Source organism: Rhipicephalus microplus, chromosome 9 (genome assembly GCF_043290135.1).
Source record: "Rhipicephalus microplus isolate Deutch F79 chromosome 9, USDA_Rmic, whole genome shotgun sequence".
Lineage (NCBI taxonomy): Eukaryota > Metazoa > Arthropoda > Arachnida > Ixodida > Ixodidae > Rhipicephalus > Rhipicephalus microplus.
The window spans coordinates 36,701,524-36,727,842 of NC_134708.1; positions in this window are offsets into that span (position 1 = coordinate 36,701,524).

Below are 26,319 nucleotides of genomic sequence, written 5' to 3' on the forward strand. Positions count from 1 at the left end.
ATGGACTTCCGGTACGCTAAAAAAGTTTCTGAAACGTGAAAAGGAAGAAAAAAAATTCGGCAGATCCCACGTACCTGGGAATCAATGTTACGCGAAGCATGCGGAGGGACGGTGACTGATACGTTCGATGCTCGTGGTAACTCAGTGGTAGAGCATCGAACGCGTCATTCGAAGGTCGCAGGTTCGGATCCTGCCCACGGCAAGTTGTCTTTTCACCCACTTTTCTTTCTTCATATTTACATTACAATTCAGCCTAATATCTTCCCCTATACTTTCCTTGGCATTGTTGTCTGTTAGATCTCATTATTATTGTGTAGAACATGGTAAAACGAGCCCTTAAGTAAGCACTTATTTGCTTAATTCATTAGCAAGGGTCTTGTACTGACAGACTTAGTGCTTTCAGGTTGTATACGATGAACTATTGGTCAGCTGCCCACTCATTATAAGCTGACGTGCTACGTGACGCCAAACACGCTCAAAAGAGTGTGCCACACTCGCCGCCATGGCTACTGGAGGCGCTGACTGACACTCCCACGTTGAATTCACATATAAACCCAATAAAGTGGCTGGGGGGATAGCTATCGTGGTAGCTCAGTGGTAGAGCATCGAACGCGTCATTCGAAGGTTGCAGGTTCGGATCCTGCCTACGGCAACTTGTCTTTTCACCCACTTTTCTTTCTTCATACTTACAAGACAATGCGGTCTAATATCTTCCCCTATACTTTCCTTGGCATTATTGTCTGTTAGATGTCATTATTATTGTGTAGAACACGGTAAAACGAGCCCTTAAGTAAGCAGTTCTTTTCTTATATATATATATATATATATATATATATATATATATATATATATATATATATATATATATATATATATATATATATATATATATATATATATATATATATATATATATATATAATGAGACCACGTCCGGTACGGGAGTAACCAGATTATCTTTTTAATCCAGATGCACGAGCCAAAGAGACCCAGCCCGCGTAACATACGATGATGCTCACTACAATGGTTTTTGTCACGCAGATGAAGATGAAGTACATAGTCAGCGCTCACACTATTTTCCCCCCTTCGCGAAAGAGGGCCGCAAGTTAGAAAAAGTTGGAACGCCGAATATATGGTTTGAGTCGAGAGACGGCGACGACAATCAGGAGCCGCGTTCACAGGAGCAACACAATAGTTGACTTCGGATGTTCGTTCCAGAACGGTGTATGGAACGAAATATCGGTGAAGGAATTTTTCGCAGAGCCCAGGTGCACAAACAGGTGTCCATAAAATGACTTCGTCGCCTGGGCGGAACAGAACAACTCGACGTTTTGCATCAATGTCGATTTTTCTCTTGTCCTGAATGGCAACAGTGTTGGCGCGGGCGATTTTACGGCAGCGGGCGACGCGAGCTGTGAACTCTTCTGAGAGAGATGAAGGCGGAACGGAAGATGTAGACAAAAGGTGGTGTCAAGAACAAAAGTCGGTACACGGCCATAAACGATAAAAAAGGGGCTGTATTTCGTCGTACGCGGTATGGCAGTATTATATGCGAACGTGACGAAAGGAAGTCTAGTGTCCCAGTTGTTGTGATCCAGTTGAACGTACGTGGAGATTATGTCGGACAAAGTTCGGTGAAAACGCTCAGTCAGACCATTAGTCTCTGGGTGATACGCTGATGTGTTCTTGTGGAAGGTGTTAAAGGCCTGGAGGACTTCAGCAAGGACATGTGAAATGGTTTTTGTCCTACAGATGAAGGTAAAGTACATAGTCAGCAGCGCTCACATTATATATATATATATATGTATATATATATATATATATATATATATATATATATATATATATATATATATATATATATATATATATATATATATATATATATATATATATATATATATATATATTCAGCAGGAAGTTCAAGGGGTCTGGTACGTATAAAGAACACAAGCGAGTACACGTACGAAAGAGCAATACTTTTATGCCAACGTTTCAGCCGTGGCACGGCCTTCGTCAGGGAATGATATCGGTATATCGTCAGGGAATGATATCGTCAGGGAATGATATCGGTCAGGGAATGATATCAGGTATATATATATATATATATATATATATACACATACATATATATACAGAGGCCATTTTTGGCATCAGGCATGGTCATTTTGTGTGTTTTTTAGAAGAGTACTTGACAATTTTGACTACTTCGTACTCAACGATGGGAGATAGTCAGCTGTCCCTACACGCCCATCAGTGTGTTTAGAGAAAGTGTTTAGCGAATCAGAGTACTTGATACTCTACTATGAGAGCGGAAAGCCGTGCTAGGCGAGCCGTCCTAGGCAAGAGTGTGTTTAGAACAATTGTGTAACGATTTTGAGTACGATGTGCTTTACTATGGGCGAGCGTTGAGCTGTCCCCGTGTGAAAACGACCTAAATTACGGCTAAACTGTGTTTAGCACCAATTTTAGAGTTCGGAGAGAAATTCCCACAAGTTGGTGTTCAGAAAACGTTGTTAATGATTTAGAGTTCTGATTACTCTACAAAGGGAGAGCAAAAAGACGTCCAGTGGGCCCCACGTTTTATGAGGCTATGTCGACAAAAATTACGCCATGAAAGAGTTCACAGACACGACTCACAGGAAACATTTCTTTCTTTTACTTTCTCCTCTTTTGCCAGAGTTCTATTGGTTTTTTATTTTATTTGGATTTACACATTACATGTTGTCGCTACCCCTTATGTAACACCGCTATAAACGGGGCCTTTAAAGAAATAAACTGAACTGAACTGAACTGAAACGCAACGTGAATGCACTGCATTTAGAGCGCCAGTTGTGTTTAAATAAAGTGATTAACGATTTAGAGTACTCACTACATTACTATGGGAGAGCTGAAAGCCGTCCCTTGGACCTCACATTTCATGAGGCTGCTTCGAGAAGAATTACACTTGGTGTTTAAAAAAAGTGCGTAACGATTTAGAGTTCTAGGTAATCAACTATGGGAGAGCATAAAGCCTTCACACTTCATGAGGCCCTGTTGACAAAAATTACGCCATGAACGTGTTCACGACGAATGGTTCCACATTAGAGTGGGCAACATATTTTTCCTGTTTATAAAAAGTTTATTTAAAGTAGGTACAGAACACAAAGGCTTCATAACATTCCAGTGACAGGGCACATACACTTCGGCACACCTGTGTATCACAACCAACATCACTACGTTGCAGTGAAGACATTTGCTCGAATATACATGACAATATTTGCATACATTTACACGAGAACTCAATGCGATATCATGATACAATTGTGTAACGATAGAATAGATGCAATGAAACACCACTTTTAAAAAATAAAATCACATAAAACAACTTAACGGCCGCTGCTTAGCACCAAGTCGGTCGAAAAATGAGTTGTATCCTTTCGTGTTCAACCTTGACGAAAGGGTACGGCCAATGCCACAGAAACTCGTGCTCCCCAAGGAAGAAAAGCTCCTCAGAGATCAACGCGAAGATATATCGTCTCATTCTCCCCAGTATCTGCCACAAAGCACACCGGCGGCAATTAGCAGTTATGGCCTCACATCGGTTGCTCCAAAGGCTGAACAGCCCCGCACCTATTAAAAGAGCGAAAAAGCGGTCGCTCGAAAATCGGCCGTTGCACACGAAAGTTCGCACACCTTGTCCCCGAAAACCAGCATGCTCCGCACGCCAAAAAAGGCGGGAGACCACACATTCAATCGTCGCATGTCGATTTGTCTCCACCATGACGCAGTTGGGGCAAGTGGAAGTGCGAACCACCTGCCACCGCTGCAACCGATCTCGCGTGGGGAGCAAGCCCCAGCCCAACCGCCAGACAAAGTCTCTGAGATGCCCTGGCAACACTGCTGCAGTTATTGGTTTCCAAGAGTGGTTCATTATAGATTTACGATGCTGGGGCACCAAGGGCCGTAGAAGGGTGGCCATTGCGTTCACCACTTTAGAATTGGCCACCACTATCTCTGGGCACGTAGCTTCCTAACATTGGCGAGACAGCTTCTCCAGACAGCTTCCGAAAGTTAACAGATAACCATTTCGTCGTGCAAAAGGAAACTGTCACCGGTGAAGATAGAGTGCCGCCTTCGCAGGAGCGCTGGCTACATGTGCTTTTGTGTGCGTCATAATGAAGTCATCAATTTTGTTTCTTGCGTTCGTTTCTTGGCGATAAACCACTTTTAATACATTAACATGATGTTCTATTGCAATGGCTTACCACGTCACAGTGGCCCATTTCGTTGTCGCCTGGGTTTAAACGTATTTCTCTATGAATGTGGTTGTGTGCTGCAGAAACTAAAGTGTTACGCTGCTTAACAAGTGAATAAAGACGGGTTTCTAGCCTGAAGGACAGATACGGTAAGAAGGGAGCATTGAGCAATGAGAAAAAAAGAAAGAAAGAAAGAAAGAAAGAAATAACGAAAGAAGGAATAAAAGAAAGAAAGAAAGAAAGAAAGAAAGAAAGAAAGAAAGAAAGAAAGAAAGAAAGAAAGAAAGAAAGAAAGAAAGAAAGAAAGAAAGAAAGAAAGAAAGAAAGAAAGAAAGAAAGAAAGAAATTGAATAGTGTACCAGACTTTGCTTTAGCGAACATTATCGACAGGGCAAGGACTTTCAAATAAATATTTTCTTTTGTGACTATTCTTTCTGCTATGTCGAGTCGATTTTTATAGAGGCGAAGCTCATTGAGCTGTGGGCCTGTACATGCATGACTCTCTTGGTACGTGAACGCCTAGTTATGCGACTCCCTCACGAGGCGCGGATGGATAGATGGACGGACGGACGCACGAACAGACAGACAGACATGCAAATGAACGGACAGACAGACAGACGAATGGACTGATGATTGATATGTGTTGTTTAACGTCCCAAAACCACCATATGATTATGAGGGACGCCGTAGTAGAGAAGACGAATGGACTGATGGACGGACGGACGGGTGCATGACGGACGGACGGATGGACGGACCGACAGACAGACGGATGGACGGACGGATGGACGGAGGATTGGGGGGTTAGTGAAAAAACCTTCCGAAGCTTCACTTTACTTATCGTTATTCAATTCGTAGATATGTTGCAATTTTTTTCGTTCTTGCTCTTCCTTAGGCCAATGACCTAAGCATTCTATATGGCAGCTAGCATGCGGCCTGTGTTCCTGAAGACGAAGCCTGAAGAATTACTTCACGTACGGGTCATCCTCGTTACGGCCTTGAGAGATGATTTAAACTTCAACCAAAAGAAACCAGACGTTTCGGAACCGACTTGGTTCCTCCCTCGGGGGAGCCTTGCGCTTCAGAACACCCACAGGAGAAGAGTGTGGCGTTAACATTTACGATGCGGTGTAGAATGGCCGTTTCGAATTTTATGACGTCATTCAGCAGGCACCGTACAAGATGTGATGTCCTTTCGGTGGATAGAAAGGGGCCGAAATAAATCAATTCAGCAGAAAAAAAAGGCAGAAGAGAGACTGAAAGTAACATCAGCTCATGTGAGGCATTTCATGAACATGACAGGCATGAAAAAATAAAAGGAAATATCGATGAAATGGCTTATTCTGTGAGGTGAATGAGATCAGGAAGACGCATATCAATTTCTCGGAAAATGTCAGTGGTCAAATAGGTCATCAGTGCTGTTTTGCTTTACTTTTTTATTACTCATGTAAATAGAAAGATTACGCTTTTTTTTTCTTTCATCCACGTAATTTTTGTTTGTGGAACATTTACTGCACTTGCACATGAAATCGAGGTGAGAGTAGTAAAAATAAAAATGTCTTTAGTCAATAGCGGATATGGTGTCAGGTTTAGGGCGTTCACAATTGCACCAATTAATCACAATCACAATTAATTAATCACAATTGCACCAATTAGTTTTTGCCGGGAAAATGATACGATGTTCAACTAAGGCTTTTTTTTTGAGTGCCTGCTCGTGCTTAGTTAAAACCAAACAAACAAAAGGACATTAGATGCAATTAGCCAAGAGGAAATCTGGCGGGGCAATAATTACCCGCAACTTATGCAAAGCTAGATCCACCGGCTACCTACAACATTCTAATCCTAATCCTAGAAAGTAGACACGTGACCCAAGTTCCCAAACCCTGTATATCTCTTTCTTATTTAGCCGTACGGGAGCCTATTAATTCGACTGGGTAAGATAACACGATCAAGAATAAATGGATAGCCAAATTTTCGGAATTGAATTATTATAACGTGGATTTCGTCAATACACACAGAAGAAAAGGAACCTTTCAGCTCCAGTAATCACTCACGAGAGGTTTTTGTAGTTCATTCAAGGATGTGCGCCCGGCAGGTGCATAGATAGAGAGGTAAGCTTTCAACAAATGAATGGATTTCCTAAATGAACAGGACTGACCATGTGGGCAGCAGGCAACCGAGGCTCAGCTGAAACGGGAGTGATTATAATGGGAAGTTATCAAAAAGTTTTCAGCCAGGAACGTAGGTGGTACGTTTGAAGTCGAAGAATGAGATTGAATTTCCGTCTGACGATGTTGAAAATTGCATCGAGAAAAAAGCACGTTGTGTTATTTCATTTTTCAGGGTTTTATCGGGCACTCGCAATTCGACTTACTGAAATGAAATTCGTTTCGTGAATGTCCCCTTCTTCCGAAGCGTATACACACATAGTGCTCGCTGTATCGAGTGATGCAGTGATTGTAATACGAAATTCCGAACGTTTGCGAAAGAATAATCCTTCACAGACGCTGGCAGCCAAATCACGAAGGCTTGTCGAAAGAGAAAACTTGTGTGGTCGATTTTAAATTTAGTAGAAACGCAATGAAAAGAAAAGCTGGTACGGGTAGTCAATATAAAAAACATTGATGTGCCGCTTATTTTCTGAATAAAAGCTTATCATTTCACCTTTGAAAATAAACATTGATAAAGAGAAAAAGAATTATTTGTAATTTTCTGTCGTTGCATATTTGAAAAAAAGCAGTTTACTTTTTTTTTGCGAGAAAATGAGTTTTCGCGTTGCAAGTGGCACTTTTATGAAGTACCACAATCTATGTACATCAGAAAAATATCGTGTGCCAGTGTATAGCAGATATTGTACAACATAACGTTTCACCCTGAATATTTTCAAAGCTTTGTTCTTTGATTCGTTCGCAAAACCTTTATTATGACAGATGTATTGAAGCGGCAGTGCACCTATTTATTAAAATGAACGGACGATTATACAATATTAAGTAACTTTATATGCTGCCGCGAACCATCCTACATATGTGTAATTTGTTTTTGCAAAAAACTATGTATGTAGGTATAAAATATGGCTAATAATGTGAGCGTGTGTTTATATCAAAGACGTCCCTCACCAATGACGCTTGGATGAGGATTTGAATGAAATACATACTAATTCTGGCCTTAAAAAATGTGTAGTCATGAAACACCCCTGACAGAGCTAATTGAACCATCATCCAATATTTCCAATTTCAGCATGAGTTTTTTAAAACGAAATATTTCTTTGAAGACAATCACTACAACAATACAAAAACACCGTATGTATTTCGTTAATAATACCCTTGGTCCACCCATTTTTTCACAGCCCTGCCATTATTACACAAGGAAGAAAGGACAAGGGAGCCCTAATTGGTACTGTGTGAATTCGGAAACGCCCTTTGAAGTTTAATGTTTTGTTTATTCATTAGACTGTACCAGTTTCAGTACGCGCTGGCGTTCGCAAAGCCACTTTTCTGATGTAAGTTGAAAAACTTACTGGCTTTGTTTTGTTGTTTCTTTTACAATCGAAAATAATAAAAAAGCTTTTTTTAATAAGCAACTCGCTTTTTTTCTGGTAAGCGTTCATTAAGTAAACAGCGTAGCAACACGATTATAAAGAAACAAATTGCCACTCACCACTCCTTTATGAGAAACAGCAGCAGAGCTTAGGTGGAGAGGCATGAACGATATACAAAGTCGTTGCTCCTCTGAAAAAACAGAGAATAAATTTGCTAGCTCATTGTATAAAAACAAGCATCACATCATAGATAACACGATCAAAAAAGTACCGGACACCCTAATTCATTTGCATAATTAATTTACTGGGGCACCGTAATCTGAGCTGTACGTCAGACGGCGCAAAATGCAAGATGCCGCTTGACACTACATTTTTTTTTGACAAAGTGCCGAAGAATATAATGACAGTATATCTAAGCAAGATTAGAAACTTTTATCAGTAACGACGTAAGACACCATAATGTTGCATATTTAGAAGACACAGCAGGTGACATTTCTTTTTTTTTACTTTGTAAAAGCAGGATATCAATAAAATGCTGCCAAGTTTACAACACTTCTCTGCACAACATAACCTGTGTTTTGCTTTACAATGTTATATCTTTAGGGTAGTAGCATACTTGAACACAATAAAGTGAATGGAATGTGCTATTTTCTTATTAATGCTTGTTTCGGCAATAAACCTTATTCAAAAAGCAATATTTGATGTAGTTTTTTATTTTCCCACAATACTTATCACTGACACGTGCATCACACTTTGTTTTCTCGCTCGCTCGCTCACTCACTCACTCACTCACTCACTCACTCACTCACTCACTCACTCACTCACTCACTCACTCAGGCACCTCAATTCGAAACGCCAGACTTCGTCTATGATATGTCCAGTGATTCCTACGCAGCCTCACTCGCCAGTCAGAGATAGCCAATACTTTTTAAAAACCTTGCCCTAAACTGAGAGGCAGCTGCATCACCACTTTCAAAAGAATAATATATTAGATCTCAAGAAATCATCAAGCAAAACAGAAACAAAATCCGCGACTGCTCATAGCATTCGAAAGGGGGCTTGATTGATTGATTGTGATGTGTTCAGCGCTGCGTGGGTGTTTCCTTCCTAGATAATGTATCTTTTTCTTTGCGCTGGTAGATCTATCTTAATTATAAACAAACTCGCCCAAGCAGCAGTTTTAGTGAAGTTGTTGATTGATTGCCCCTTTTGACCTGGCGCAACGAACCAGGGCTGATCGGTCTTGAAAGAAATGGTGCTTTGCTAAATAAAAAGGATTTGTTCATAATGTCCGAATCTTAAGCAAAAGACAGTTTTTAAATAACTTTTTTGTAAGGCGTCAGCAAGACACGTAATCTCGGTCAGCTGCCAAGTGAGGTGCACTCGTGCGTGTCTTTCTTACGAGGCAAAAACTGTGTCGACATAGCGAGCAGCTGGTCTGAAATTCGGGTGCCACACTCTCTCTCTCTCTCTCCGTGCATCCACCGTCTATCACAGTAAACAACACGAGCGCAATATATGGCGACACCCATGACTTTTCCACGTGAGGATCTTTCGATAACGACGCGTCCGGAGAAGAAAGACTGAGGTTGCCGTGAACGAACAGTGCTGGTCATCCCATCTCGTAGGTGCGCTTCGGTAATGAAACCTCGTCGTCGAAAATGTGGTGGCCGTTCATAAAACTGAGCTGCCATTGCATGACTGCATTCCTTCCATGGAAGCAGTAGCCATTGGACGATCACCGTTAAGCATTTTTACTTTGTTTGATCCGTTTAACATGGGGTTGTACCTTTTGTCCAGGGCAGTACGTTAGATTGTCAACGTTATCTTTAATCTTATGTACCTTGCCCGCCCACGGAGGCAATTCGTAACGACACGAGATTGTAATATCTTTTGTAACCGTTGTCACAAAATACGTTACTGTAATGTATTTATTCATTTAGGTAGGGAAATGCCAGAAAGATTTGGAAGTGGCTAATAATACCTTCAGCCATAGAAAGCACGTTCTTTGGTGTACAAGTCACAATGCATTGGCAACTTATAAAACACTAGAAACCATCATTAAAAATTATCAAAAATATTTACATCGCCCTTCAACAATTTCGTAGTAGTTAAATTGCCAGCATAGCTAAGTGAAGACTTTATTCGCTATCGACATCATCATTCACCATCACTCTTCAGCCGGGTTCCGTTCACTGCAGCACGAACACTTTTCCCAGGAGTATGCAGTTTTCCCTGTTAGGTTTGAACTGATTCCATTTTATCCCTGAGAGCATAATAATTAGGTCACTCCAGTGTACGCTCTACCCTGAGTATGGGCTGCGTTTTCTACGACTTGGTAAACATTATATTGCTCCGCTCTGCACTGGCTGCTTATACGACGCATTACATGACCAGCCGAGGTGCACTTATTTCCACCTGTCATATGTGTACCTGTCACATATACAATGATAGGGAAAGCAGATTCGGACTAGTTTTACGGGGTCTCACTTTTTCAGCAGGGCAATAAGGCCTGAGTTCGAGAAAAACTTGGTGTAGATAAGCGAGATTAATGTGCGCACATTACAGCAGCAATAATGTAAAACAAGCACGCACAAAGATAAAAATGATATTAAAGCTAGAGTTTGGTACTATTTGGGTGTCTTTAGAAGATTAGAGATGCTAGTAATAAACAATATTAACTTGATGTTTCTTGCGACCGAAATTTCAGAATTACGAACGCGCACACACCATCAACAATAACGGCAACGTGAAAACAGCAGCGAAAGTATAAAGTACGACCAAACGTTTTATAGAGAACAGGAAAACGTAAAACAAATAGTAACAACAGGTGAAAGAACACCATACGTTCAAGACTAAGTCTTAGTCCAACAATGCTGTCTGTGCTCTTCACAATCAGACTTTTTATTAGACGACATCAGAACAAGCATTGTTTTTTTGTTGTTGTTGAAATGTCTAACGAAGGGCGCACTTTGAATTATAAACTGAATTAATGTATGAACTTCCACCGGGAAAAACTTCTAAGACGTAAGCAAGCTTTGCGAGGGCTGAAACAGGCAATGAGTTCATACTTAGCTTACCCTCATGTTGTTCTTACAGAAGATGCGTGTGGCTTACTGCGGGCAATGAACAACAACAAAGCAGCAAAGTACACCGCAGGGCTTATTACGAAAACATAAATACTACTTGAGAACAGAGATTTTGCGAAGCTTGCAACTACACACAAAATTCGAGAACTAGCAAAGGTTGGCATGCGTACATGCTTGTGGGCTATTGCATAAGTGGCTTTGAATCTCAAGCAAGTATATTTATATTCATAAGCTGGTATACACTTGTGCGAATGAGCTACTACCAACAAGAAAAGTCTAATCATGGTAATTAAGCTCCAACGCAGTGAGCTTGACCCAAACGTAATATATTATGGAAGCAAAGGTTTAGGTACTAACCCCCTGACTATGAGCTTGGCATGATATAGCCATAAAAGCCGTCCACCCATCACCGCTAAATTTACAGTTAGAGCAACGCGCCAACAAAAAACGTTAATGAAAAGTCAAAGGGTGTTATGTTTCGATAAAACTTTTTTTAATGCGAAATATTTCTTAGCAAACTTCGGTGACTTCGAGCTCTCTATCTATCTAGCTGCATACGAATTTTTGCTCTGCCGGCCGTTTGAATAATGGTATCGATACCAAACTTTTTATGGCATAACATGACGGTATGACGAGCATTTTTGACTAGTCATAACTTGAAAATCATGACTTGTATGTCATGAATGTCGTGATTTACGTTTCAATGTCTTGCTGCTCTTGCGGTGGTTTAGTTGACATGTCATGTTGCAAACCTTGTATAGTATGACATGATTGCATGGCAAACCCAAGCGACAGATGCTAACAAGAAAATCATGAGATGGGTGTCATGTAACAACATGACTACACGCCACACTCATGATGCTCTGGCGCTTGTTTCGCTAGCTTCACTTATACCAAATTTGGTATTACGTGACGTCAATAAATGTCGAAGGTATGCTACTGGGGCGAACATGATAGGTATAACTGTCAGTTCAAGTGCACGAATAAACAGAAAGGAAGAGAGGACAAGCGCTTTCTCGCAACTAAACTGTTTATTAAAAGGGCAGAATATATATACAGGCAATTAAAAAACAACGCATGCGTGTGCAGGCAAAAAAGTACATCCGTGGCACAACGAGAACACAGGGTAAAAGAAGAGAGATTATCTCGGAACATAATCTAGAAAAGCAAACTCTTTATCGTGCAGCAAAACCGAAGGCTGGCTGACGCATTGTTCCCCTCTTTTTCTTATGTGATTAGCTTCTGTCAACTCACGAGTTAATTTATTTTTAGATCGAAAAACCACTTCAGTATCCTGAAAAAGAGGATAACAACCGCACTCTCTGCGATGAGCCGCGAGATGCGATGCACCCAAAGAATTCAAAGAAGAATCGTGCTCTCTGAGACGAACATTGACGCACCTTCCCGACTGACCGATGTACACTTTACCACAGCTAAAAGGAGTCATGTAAACAACGCCCATTGCGCAGTCCACGATCTCTTTGCTGTGTTTCATGCGACAATGCGGAAACTCTCTGCGCATGCGTGAACAAATAGACGGCAGTTTGCTTTTGGCTGAGAAAAGCACATCGACTTTATATCTATTGGCAAGCTGCTTAAGTTCATGCGATGTCTTATGAAGGTAAGGAATCACTGCTCTCCTCCTACCTTTTCTACTCTCATCACGACGCCCAGAGTGGTTCCCTTCAAATTTAAGTTTCTTCATCATATTGTTACAAACGGACGTGATGACATCATTAGGATACCTTGCTTGTACTAATTTCATAACTTGACTATGAAAGCTCATTTTCATTCTGTGTTGACAGGACTTTTTTAGAGCAAAACCCAAACTTGTAGTAACGATTCCTCTCTTCACCAGCTTTAGAGTGGTTCGACCTGTATTTGAGTATAGGCTTTACGGATCTAGGACAATAATACCAGCAAACATGCTGACGTGACGTTCGAAGAACAAGTTAAGATCTAGAAATTGCAGTTGCTTTAGACGCGGCAATTCAAAAGAAAAGTTTAGTTTCTTGCCTGTTTCTTTGAAAATTTTGAAAATATTCACAACATCTCGCGGAAAATCTGAGGACGTAGTGAACACAAGAAAATCCTTGACGTATCTGAATACGAGAACCGGGAGTCCCGAAAAATGATTTTGAAGTGCTACATCAATATTTCCGAGAAAAATTTCGCTTAAAATCGGAGCTACTGAAGAGCCTATGCATATCCCTGATCTCTGGACAAAAAGATTGCCACTCCAAGCCACAAAAGTTGACTTCAGGTAGAAGCTAAGTAGTTCTAGAAAACTGAATACAGAAGTTCCACACTTCGTGCTGAAAGACAATTCATCATTATCCTGCGTGATGCAGGTTTGAACGCTTGCCATCAGCTCATTTTGAGGTATCGAATAGTAAAAGTCCTCAATGTCTATACTGAAAGCGCTACATTTGCTAGAACTATCGGTGCTCAGAAACAGTACCACCTCTTCGGAGGAGGATAAAAGTTTAAGCGGAAAGACAGGGAGGTTAGCCTGTTATTAGACCGGCTGGCTACCCTGTGCTAGGGAAAGGGGTGAGGGGAATGAAAGATGTTAAAAAGAAACGTTGCGAAGAGAAAGAGAAATTACAAAAAAAATTGCGACAGGGGAAAGGCAACATCAAAGAGTATAAGACACTAAAGTCTGTCTCTGAGGCCAGTTGTCCGCAAAAAGCGCAGCAAAGCTTTCAAAGCCTTCTGGGCTGAGGAATTACTCTTCGGAATTACTGACACGAAAAGGATCCGGGATAGCAAGAGTTTCTAAACAGCTTTGCAGGTATCTCGAAACAACATTTTGTCACGTGTCTCTTTCCGACACAATCGCTCTGAAAGGCATTTCTTGCTTGTGTGTTTTGACCGAAAAAACCAAAATATCAAGTTCAGATCGCTTAGCAGATTTGACCGCAGAAGCTAACCGCTCAAAATTCATGTCAGAAAGCAAAGAACAAGCATTTTCTTTACTTTTGAACTCTTGCAATTTGCAGGTACAAAGTTCTTGTCGAGTGCTTTCACGGCCCTCTCCGAAAAGGTTCCCTCATCCATAACAACAAAGAAACCTTCCTTCTCAGCTACAAGAAGTTGTAGTTTGTTATCTGCCAAAAATTTACAAATTGGGCGAACTCTGTCCCTACCCTGTGCGTTTGTCTCAGTCTTAACAATGGCATCCACACACTCCGAAATGCACCTGGGTCGCTTTTCTTCCACCAGTTGCCTGGAAATGGACAGTGCTTACACCAACTTGTCCACCCTCTTGAATGACGGCTCGAAACGAAAATTGGGACCAAGACCAAGAACACCAAGGTGCTTGTCGGGAAGTGTTGTGGCGCGGAGGTTTAACACTTTTCCAGCTTGCACATGCGACTTCTTTCTCTTTGGAAGTAGTGGAAGAACTTGTCGCCAGACATACTCGGCCGTGTCGTTGCCAGTGTGGCACCAGTCCCTGTAGAACGGCTGCCAGCTAGTACCATGAATCAAGCTTGCCGACACCTTCAACCAGTTCTTGTAGCTCCTTATTTGCCAGAGCGATTCGGACCGCAGAACATGATAATCTTGAGATGCGTGTTATGTGAGAACATAACTTCATGACAAAGTCAAGGCGCCAATACATTTTGACGTGAGGTGGTGCGTGTGCCCGGCGTTTATTTCGTCGCGTCACGCCGGCGTTGCCATGTCAGGCGCCAGTCCTGCTATATATATATATATATATATATATTGATACAAAACAGCCGCTAAACACGGCTGCATGAAAGAGGAGGACGAAGTGGGTTTTTCCGTTGGATGCTGGTCTGACGCCATCTTGCTCGTCGGGTTCTCTGCGCTGTAAATAGCTCATTAAACAAGTTACTCGTAACATTATTGGTGGAGGTGGACGACCCCCGTACCTCGATGGAGACATGCAGCGGTCGCACCATCGGCGACCTTTCGACTGCTTCGACTGCTGGTACTTCCTCTACGCCGCCCTCATCAGTCCAAGCCACCACCTACGTCACACTACCGCACCTCCGGGATCCCGGCACTTTCTCCGGTGATGGTACGATCGATCTCGACACTTGGCTGAAGCGGTACGAGCGCGTCAGTGCTACTCACCGATGGGATCCCACGCTCATGCTCGCCAACGTGCTTTTCTACTTGGACGGCACTCCCCGAACATGGTTTGAAAGCCACGAAGCCGACATAACGAGCTGGGATCTCTTCAAAGAAAATATGCGTGACCTGTTTGGCGATTCATCTGGTCGTCAGCTCGCTGCGAAGAAGACTCTTGCCACACGGGCCCAGTCTTCTACCGAATCGTACGTCTCTTACATTCTTGACGTCTTGGCCCTTTGTTCCAAGGCCGACCAGTCCATGTCGGAAGACGAAAAGGTTAACCACGTCTTGAAAGGCATTGCTGACGATGCTTTCAACCTGCTGGTTTTTAACAACGTCTCGAGCATCGACACAATCCTTAAAGAATGCCGACGTCTCGAACAAGCTAAAGCCCGCTTCTTCGTGTGACGACGCCTTCCACCAGGCCCCTCGATGTGACAACCTTACACGCATCATTCGTCGAGAGGTCAAGGCAGCACAACCGGTAGCCACGCCATTACCGACACCTGCGCCTTCCCCGACCACGATCTTTTTAATACAAGCGGTCGTTCGTCAAGAGCTATCGAATGTCGGCCTACATCCTGTTCCTACCGTATACTCTGCTGAGCCTTCTTATCGTACCCCTTCTGCACCTCGCATACAACGCAATCCATCCGAATGGCGTACTCTTGATGACAGGCCCATATGTTTTAACTGTCGACGCGTTGGTCATATCGCTCGTCACTGCCGCAGCCGCTGGGCTCCACCGTCGCATTATGCACCTCAGTATCACACCACTTCTGCTCGCCAGGCGTCCCCACCACTTTCTACATCAACGCCGACCACATTTTCCGCTCCTACAGCACCTCTGAGCAGACCTCGCTACGACCGGTCACCGTCCCCTGCTCGTTGTCAGTCCCGGTCGCCCCCACAACGCCGTGCTGCCTCCCAGACCTATTCGCAGCATCTCCGACCGGAAAACTAGGCCGTGCAGCTTCTGGAGGTGAAGCTGCGTTGACGACCTTGGTAAGAAATCCTCAATTAACATTAACAACGAACCGGAACTTTTTGGACGTAACTGTCGACAATGTTCGTGTCAGTGCATTGATAGATACTGGCAGGCATGTGTCTATTATGAGTGCTAACCTTCGCCGCCGACTTAGAAAAGTTGTCACGCCCGCCCTCCACCGAGCTGTACGAGTCGCCGATAGAGGAACTGCCGCAATTCTTGGCATGTGCTCTGCGCGAGTGTCTATTGGGGAGAGAAGCACTGTCGTTCTTTTCGCCGTTATCGAACATTGCCCTCATGACCTCATACTCGGTATGGATTTTCTAGCCACGCACTCTGCCCTCATAGACTGTTCAGCTGGCTCTCTCCATCTCGATTTACCCCTCTTTTCCGACCCGACCAGCCCACCGCAAACCAGCCTCTGCTGCATTGATTTCACGCGCCTCCCTCCTAACTCTGTCACACATGTCGACTTATCCTCCACGCCACCAGTACCTGATGTTGATTACATGGTGGCCCCGATTCCTGCAGTGATGCTTACGCATGGGGTTGCTGTGCCGCATATGATTCTGACGATTAAGAGAAACAACACCTTCCTTCCACTGGTCAACTTTTCACTCACCACCCAAGTTCTGCCACAGGGTATCTCCCTGGCCAAAATTACTGCTCTCCAAGATGACCATGTCGAGCCCTTCAGAGTTGACGATTGCTGCAGCTCAGTCAGTGGTTCCACTCCATCACGTTCTTGGGGCGCCGACATCGAGCGAATGGTGTCATCGGACCTCACGTCTGAGCAAGCTGCAGCGCTTTGCCACGTTCTTGAGGGCTATCGTAGCATTCTCAACTTTGCCAGCAACTCTTTGGGCCAAACAACCATTGTCACCCACCACATAAATACTGGCCATGCAACCCCCATTCATCGACGCCCCTACCGTGTGTCGGCGTCGGAGCGTGCAATATTACAACATGAAGTCGGCAAAATGCTTGCGAAAAACATTATCGAGCCTTCATGCAGCCCCTGGGCTTCTCCAGTCGTCCTTGTTAAAAAGAAAGATGGAACATGGCGCTTTTGTGTCGATTACCGTCACCTTAACAAAATTACTAAAAAAGACGTTCACCCTTTACCTCGCATCGACGACGCCCTCGACTGCCTGTACGGTGCCACTTATTTTTCAACTATTGACCTTCGATCAGAGTACTGGCAGATAGCCGTCGACGAGATGGACCGCGAGAAGACCGCATTCATCACTCCTGATGGTCTTATCAGTTTAAGGTGATGCCCTTTGGACTCTGCAATGCACCAGCCACATTTGAAAGTATGATGGACTCATTGCTCCAAGGGCTAAAATGGTCCACCTGCTTGTGTTACCTTGACGATGTTATTGTCTTTTCGCCCACATTCGACTCGCATCTTGATCGTTTGTCAGCTATTCTGGACGTTTTTCGTCGAGCCGGACTCCAGCTTAACGCCTCCAAGTGCCGCTTCGCTCGTCGTCAAATTTCCGTGCTCGGTCACCTTGTCGATGCTCAAGGCGTGCGTCCAGACCCAGAGAAAATTCGCGCAGTCACGAACTTTCCCGTTCCGAAGACCACAAAGGATGTCCGCAGTTTTGTGAGGTTGTGCTCATATTTTAGACGCTTTGTTAAGGACTTTGCGACCCTTGCACGCCCACTCACAGACCTCTTGAAGAAAGACGCCTCGTTTACCTGGGGCCATGACCAAGCGTCATCGTTTTCGCAACTTACGACATTGCTTACAACGCCACCAATCTTGGTTCACTTTGATCCATTAGCCCCAACCGAGGTTCACACGGACGCCAGTGGACACGGCATAGGAGCTGTGCTATTGCAGCAACAACGCGGACACGACCGTGTTATAGCCTACGCAAGTCGACTGCTATCTCCAGCCGAGCGCAACTATTCCATCACGGAGCGCGAGTGCCTCGCCCTTGTATGGGCAGTCGCCAAGTTTCGCCCATACCTGTACGGGTGCTCATTCCGTGTTGTCACGGATCATCACGCGCTCTGCTGGCTAGCCTCCCTGAAGGACCCCACGGGACGTCTCGCTCGTTGGGCTCTACGCCTTCAAGAGTACACGTTCTCTGTAATGTACAAAACAGGGCGATTACATCAGGATGCGGATTGTTTATCCCGCTACCCTGTTGACGAAGCAACCGATACTGACGCTATCACGGACGTTTTTTCCGTGTCGCAGCTGTTAAACATTGGCGAAGAGCAACGTCGGGATGCTTCTTTACGAGCCATCATTGACAAACTGGAGTCAACGCCTCGCGACCCGTCCCTACGAATGTTTTTGGTGAAAGACGGGATCCTATATCGCCGAAACCTTGATTCCTTCGGATCAGACTTACTTCCTGTCATCCCAGCGCACCTGCGTTCCACTGTCCTGCATCAACTTCATGACGCTCCCATGACGGGCCATTTGGGCGTTTCTCGCACATACGATCGGGTACGACGTCGGGTTTTTTGGCCTGGACTTGCCCGCTCTGTTCGACGCTATGTCAGCGTCGCAAAACGCCGTCTGCCCTCCCAGCCGGCTACCTTCAGCCGATCGACGTTCCCAACGAGCCTTTCTTTCGAGTAGGTCTCGACCTTTTGGGCCCTTTTCCACTCTCCACAGGCGGAAATAAATGGATTGCTGTTGCCACGGACTACGCGACGCGTTACGCAATCACACTAGCACTCCCGACCAGCTGAGCTACCGACGTTGCGGACTTTCTGCTGTACGACATAATATTAGTGCACGGTGCTCCCCGTCAACTTCTCACCGACCGTGGTCGCACGTTCTTATCAGCTGTCGTTCATGAAATCCTGAGGTCTTGTCATACCAAGCACAAATTTACTACTTCGTACCATCCCCAGTCAAATGGCCTCACGGAGCGCCTTAACAGGACCCTAACCGATATGCTTGCCAAATACGTTGCGCCAGATCACCATGATTGGGACATTCATTTGCCGTATGTGACGTTCGCCTACAACTCCTCTCGTCACAACACTGCCGGATATTCGCCCTTCTATCTACTATATGGCCGGAACCCAACTCTACCTTTAGACACGTTACTACCTGCGGCCACAGAATATGCTGGTGAAGCCATTGCCCGCGCCGACCACGCGCGCCAAGTCGCCCGTAACCGTCTACAGGCTTCACAGGCGCGCCAACAACAGCTCTACAATTCTCACCATAGGGACGTGCACTTTTCTCCGGGTTCTCTCGTGCTCCTCTGGTCACCTACTCGGCGTGTGGGACTGTCGGAAAAACTGTTGTCGCCCTACACTGGACCATTCCGTATCGTTCGCCAAGTGACAGACGTCACGTACGAGATGGTTCCAACCGATCCAACAAAGTCATCGTCAGCTCCGAGCGACATCGTTCACGTGGCTCGGCTAAAGCCCTATTACCCCCCTTCGACATCATCTGCGTAAATTTAGCACCGGGACGGTGCTTCTACCGCCGGGGGTTATGATACAAAACAGCCGCTAAACACGCTGCATGAAAGAGGAGGATGAAGTGGGTTTTTCCGTTGGATGCTGGTCTGACGCCATCTTGCTCGTCGGGTTCTCTGCGCTGTAAATAGCTGATTAAACAAGTTACTCGTAACAATATATATATATATATATATATATATATATATATATATATATATATATATATATATATATATATATTTGCAGGCGTGCGCAACGCTGCGTTGCTTGACGCATGCGCGTTTCGGCGCGTCCGGCGTCCCTCAGTCGCGAAAAGAGTGAGACGTAGTGTTGTCTGGGTAACGCATCGGCGCGAAATGCAGCATGTCGCATTTCGCGCCCGTTGCCGTCGGGCTGCGCTGACGGATGCTGGTCGCTCTGGTCGCGCCTGGCGTCGGACATTAGAGTGCCTGCGTTTTGCTAACGTAGCGGCGCTCTGCCCAGCGTGCGCGCGCGTCAACGCTGCATTAGAGTATATTGGGCCCTTCATATAGTGTTCGCGGCCGTTTTGCTGGCTCCACAGATACCAACTTTGGTGTTACGTGACGTCAATTGATGACGAAATATATGACTGGTGCAAACGTGATAATCCTGACACGCGTGTCATGTAAGAACATGACAGCACACGACGCTCATAACGGGCTCACTCCACATATAATAAACTTCGTCACACGTGACGTGAATAGACGACGAAGGTAGACGACCCATCCAAACATGATAATCATGAATGTGAAGTCATGTGCGGTATCATTTGTCTCCACCTCGTAACGTGCACTGCCAGATTTTAAAGTGAAATATGAACCTTTCTCATTCGTGCTTCGCATACCATAGATTCTGACTGTACGTGGGATCTGCCAACTTTTTTTTTTGGGGGGGGGGAGGGGGTAACACTTTCACAAACTTTTATTTCAATTTCTTGTTATTCAGTATTTTTATTATTTGAATGAATCATTTTTTTTCCTTTCTCATCAACGACAATGCGGACGCGGACATCAGAATTCCTGAAATATGAGTGACTTAATGTTATCGCGTTGAAACCTCATCACATTGAAAGCCCTCCTCTTTTCGAAGAACCTCGGAACAAAGACCCGATGAAAGAGGCCGAGCTAGCGTCCCATGCTGACGTGGTGTAAGAAGCAGAGATTATAGCGGCAGTGAAGTCTACATAGATAAGCTGTATGGTAACGTTGAGACATTATTTACACTTATCTTTCTCATTTTTGCAAGCTTCAGTGATGCTTTTCGAAGCATCGCCGATCATTGAAGATCGAATAACTGGCCTTTATTTTTGCTGAAAAAAACAACAACGAAAACATGGGCATAATGATTGCCACAAGCAAAATACCAGAGAATACAAAATAAAGCTTCATAAATTTATTGAATGCAAAAAAAGACACACAATAATACACACATTAGATGCATCTGCTCAGAGTCCTCTGAATCACGTGCTTTGTTTCATTGAATATTAGCGTCCATTAGCAACCAGGTAGGCTCTCCTAATGTCGTAATAAAACAAAAAGTTGGTGTACATCATTACCGAAGCTATGCTTTTTGTACCGCTATAACAACTGCACGAGAACCAAATAATTGTGTTACTTTTTTCTGTGTGCGAACATTGTGTTATTCGGCGAAACAAAAAGGCCATATATATATATATATATATATATATATATATATATATATATATATATATATATATATATATATATAGACTAGAGTCCACAGAGTCAAGAGATAAGCTTAAAGTGCTATTCTTTTGCAAGCAAACTCAATCACTATAGCATACTCGCAACGACGTGTAGGTATTGTGGCTGTTGTTGTTCCACGTTCCAGTGTTGCCATTTGACCAAAGTTCTGATTAGCCTCTTAAGCTGTAGAATAAATAAATCACCTTGCATAAAGGTTTGTTCTCCAGTTCCAGCCAGTTAGTAATCATGTAATCTTTCGAAGCATGAAAAGACCTTAGAAGCGCATCGCGCCAGACCAGACACAGGGGTTTAGGCTATTTTGTACATCGCGGAGCTCACAAAAACAAATAAGTACTAGCGTCTGCGAATGTTTCCGTAGCATTAATTCCATTCGAAGAGGCATGATAGTACGTTTATTTCTGGTCCCTGTCAACGGTGACCTGCGTTTTGAAGAAAAAAATAACAACAGTGGACGCCATATTCTTTTTACATTCGCCAAGAACTCCTGAACTAAAGCAAACGGGCCCGTCTCAAGAAAAAGTCTTTACAAAAGCAATATTTGATTTAGAAATAAATTTGAACATATATTAGCAAATTTATCTTGTGTGTGATACAAAAGAATGTGAAGCGTAGATGGTGTAGAGACGAAGACGAGAACAATAAACAACAGTAATATTCGCGAAGTTTTATGTGTCCTTATAACCCACGGTGACCACCGTTGATGTTCTGTCGCGTAAAGTATAAACAGCTGCGAAAAAATCTCGAGATGTATTTCTTCAGCAAGCCATAACGGGAACATCAATGCTCATATCCATTGACGTGGCGTTTAGATTTGCGGTCTCTCTTTGCGAGTGAGTGTTTCTCTTAGCACTGCATAAAGTGCAAAGAAAAGTGAATTAATGTGCAAGGGTCAGTATGGCATTAAAAAGCTAAGTGGTTGGGAAGCGAAGCAAGAAAAAACTAACAAGACACAGGTAAATCTTCGGTTTTACAGCCGCAATCTTAGACTGTGCATCAACAGCGTACGTCACTCACCAGAAGGCAACACGAGAAAAAGTCAATGGGAAGCGTATGACATAGAGTATCAAAAACACATTCTCATCAATTGTGAACTCGGCCACCTCGTTTCAACAATACTTCGTTATTTTGAAAAGTTACTCTTTTAAAATCGGGCACTCACGTATTAGAAAAGGTGACACTGAGTGAGTCACTCCCGAAACATATTGCACTAAAGAACTCGGCGTCACGAGCATTCGCAAATATGTGCGCATAAACTGGCAGCAGCAACCAAATTAGCAAAGATGGCGCGACGTGAAGCACAGTGACATCTTAATCTATGGACTCGCATGGGCAAACCACATCATGTCTTAGAAGCCACTTCCAATGGCGACAATGAACGCACACATGTGGTGGCACATTCAAATACGCTTTTGTCATCGAGAAATTAATGGGCCAATTGCAACATGCATAATTCAGGCTTGAAGTCCGTGGAAGGCTGAGCACGACGTGCAAGAACTTGCAACTTGACTCAGGTTGATATGCTCACGTATCCTCAGTTTTTCCTACTTATGGTGTACCGTATACGGGGCCCGGCTTGCTTTTCTCTTCCACAGTTACGGTAGAATATGCCTCTGGTCATAATCGTTCACTTTTACTGCTTAGAATATTGCATTAGGCATTCTTTAGTCAAAGAAGATAAAATGATTCAATAGTAAAGAAAAAGAACACTTCTGAAAAGAAAATATCAATGACGGGAATTATTAGTTAGGACTTGTGGTCCCGATATCGCAGCGTTGTCCCTTTCGTTAGTTTACGATATAATTATCAACAGACTGCGTCAGTACATCATTGCTGAAGGTTACATGAAATGTTTCGCGTTCGCCTGTTTCTCGCACATTATTGGAACCTCTTCCAAAAAAAAACGGAACGAAAAAAACTGCTGGAAAAGTGAGTAAGTGAAACATTTTCATTAGGCCCACAACAGACCAAAATAAACGCAATGTTGCCTGGCTATGCCAACTAGGCACCATGAGAGGGAATATTCGAATCACTTTGTTTGGACAAAATCACGAGTTATGGCCTTTTTATGATTGCGGCTAGTATGTAGCACCATGAGTCAAAGTAAACACATTGTCGGTTCGAGTGCTGGTTCGTTAGCAATAACTGAATGAGAAATTGAAGAAGGCTTGCTTTTCGATGCGATTAAGTGTTGGAATACTGTCAGACCAGATTGGTTCTGTTGGCAAGTTGCATCTAGTATTGAATAATTTCCCTACACTTGTACACCTGGTTGATTTTGACGTAATGTCTCGTCTCGGGTGAACTTATCTAACTGTTTCCAATAAAACTGGTCTTGACGAGTAGTTGAAGTCACAAACGTGGTACTATGCACGGCTTGGGATATCTATGGATATTTATCAGCACTTTTCATCTGTTAAAGATGTGTGTCTTATCGGTTTGTTCAACTTCATTGAATGAAATGTTTCGAATAATTTTTTGGGAGCCGTCTCTACACATCAAAAGCTATTGTTGCAAATTTTTTTAAAATTTGCTCATAACTCTACTGGAAAACGTCCTCATAATCTTTATACTGAATGTGAAGTTTTTCCCTTCTATTGCGCTTCATTGGAATTAAGATCAGTAAAATCCTTCGATTGCTATAACTACAATTCAAGCCGCAATCACCTGTGCGGAATCACAAAGGACGATTTGGACCTTAAATAAACCGGCTTTCACAATGAAAGGCGGCTGTAATGAGGAATATTTAATGGTAAATCAACAATCACCTACCGAACTTTTTTACATCAGCAATGCCCCAAAATACAGACACTGTGCTCTTCAACGATACTGAATATTTGTCTCCGGTGGTTTGTGAAACAATAATAGATTTACAAGAAAAATAAAATGCGACCTTTGATATAGCTGGATGGTATTTCTAGCTGCCGTAATAAGCTGTTCACAAATGCTGTTACTACGCCGTACGAGGCGCTAATAATTAAAACAAAACCAACAACTACGATTGAATCAGACAGCTAAAAACTGTGTGACTGGTACTACATAAAAGCCAACTTGAAACTGCCTACACAGAGGGGCTTGAACAAAACGGAGTGGATAGAACAACAAGATTTCATAAAGGAAGCTCCTCCAATAAGTAGTGAAAGGTCAGTGATTTAGAAAAAACTTTCAGGAACCGTAACGAAGTGCACGGAAAGCCAAGAATAAGAAAAACGAGTATGAAAGAGGTGGCCAGAAATATAGAAACAAGCGGTGTCATAAAAGCAGCAGAATCGACGAGAAAAGTGGACAGTCTTGAAGGATTGAGAGGGAAGACGAAGACTGGGAAGAGTGAAAAGACATGGTCAGAGTGTTAAGCGGCGCGAGATGAAATGGATTGCAATCATCTGTCTGGGGAAAACCAAGCGACCGCGACCTTCGATTAAGAAAGCCACGATGGTATCGTCCACGACAATTTGTCGGTCGGCAGATTGGACATGGCCACAGACACAGCACTGGTGTGGGGTGCGCAGCTGTCCCACTCTTCCAGATCAAGAGCTTTTTGCCTCTGACGCTATTACAGTTGATCTAATATAAGTAGCTGGCTTTCACGAACAACTGGCAATGTGTTATTTATAGCAAAGGGGCTTTTCGTAAAAAAGCGCCACTTAAAGCCAGATAAAGCATTGGTATCACTTATCCAGACAAAAAAAAGTTTACTTGTTCAGTTTCTCCTGCTTCTGCCTTTATCCCGTCAGCGTTCGTGCCGTTATTTTTTTCAATATCTACGAACAATTCCTTACTTTTTCATCAGCCTTGTAGCTCCACATTTTGGAGGATTGTTATTAGTTACGCTGGTCAATTTATTACGCCACCCTCCTTTTGATCTTTTTATTTCAATAGAAAAGTACCCAAATAGGATGTTCGAAAACCCAAAGCTTTTGTTGCATGTAAAGACGGCCATAATCTAATCCTACAGACCTCTCAAGCGCGTATCGTATTTCACATGTACATAACACATAAAAGGTTGGCTGACGCTCTTTTCGTTATTGAGTAAAGTATGTATTATGAGATGACACAGATTTGGATTACTGTTCATATAAGTAGTGCATGCGGTTTGCCACACATTTACTCTGGCACGCGCTGTTTTGTCGCTGAAACTTTGCTACATCAAAGCACAGTATGCGGCAAAACACACAGTAAAGAAAACTAGGCAGCACGAGATAACCTCGATCCAAGTGGGAAAAGGTAGTTCGAGAGAGAGTTCCTGGGAAAAAGGAAATGAATCGACGGAAAAAAGAGAATCGAAAAGAGAGGTGATTGATTGATTTGTGGGGTTTAACGTCCTAAGACCACTATATTATTAGGAGAGATGCCGTAGTGGAGTGCTCCGGAATTTTCGACCACCTGGAGTTCTTTAACGTGCACTCAAATCTGAGCACACGGGCCTACATCAATTTCGCCTTCATGAAAGAGAGGGGAGGCTGTGGAGGTGAGCCGCGATATATAATGCTGAGAACAAGATCGAAGAATGTTTTTATTTTTGTTTCTTGCAGCTGAGCTGACACGTTTGAGTTCACCGTGTCCCATTGAGAGGACATTGTAATATCAATCCAACGCGCCTTATCTCCTTACTTTTCTCCTTACCACAAAAAAAAAATGTCGGTAACATTGGAGCTGGCCGAACAGTCACCCCTGAAGAAGGAACCAATGCGGCCCTGAAACGTCGGGTCACTTTGTAGCTTTAAAATTGTACCGTTAGAAACTTCACACTGTACGTGGCTAGAGAGGTTATTTTTTTTGTATGAACTTCCTGAATATGTGCGCCACTTTCTTCAGAACCTATATAGGACTGTACATGTACATCTGATAATTTGTTTTTTAATTCTTTTTTTGTAACAATCAAGTGAAAAGGCGTAGCCTTCACCAACAAACAATGAAAACTCCTTTGTTTCCTTTTCGCTTCAGTGAAAGTGGGAGAACATCTATATTTGACAGAATGACTATGCGTAGAAAGAAAGAGGTAATGAAGAAGAAATATATATAGAAATAAAGAGGCACCAGGAAATTTTTGGCGAACTGAGATTCAAACTAACGTTCCCAGAAATTGAAAGCTATCATCTTAACCTGTCAGCTGTCAAGGTATGCAGTAGGTCATAACATGGTATTCTAGAGTAATAGATTACGGCACAGTATA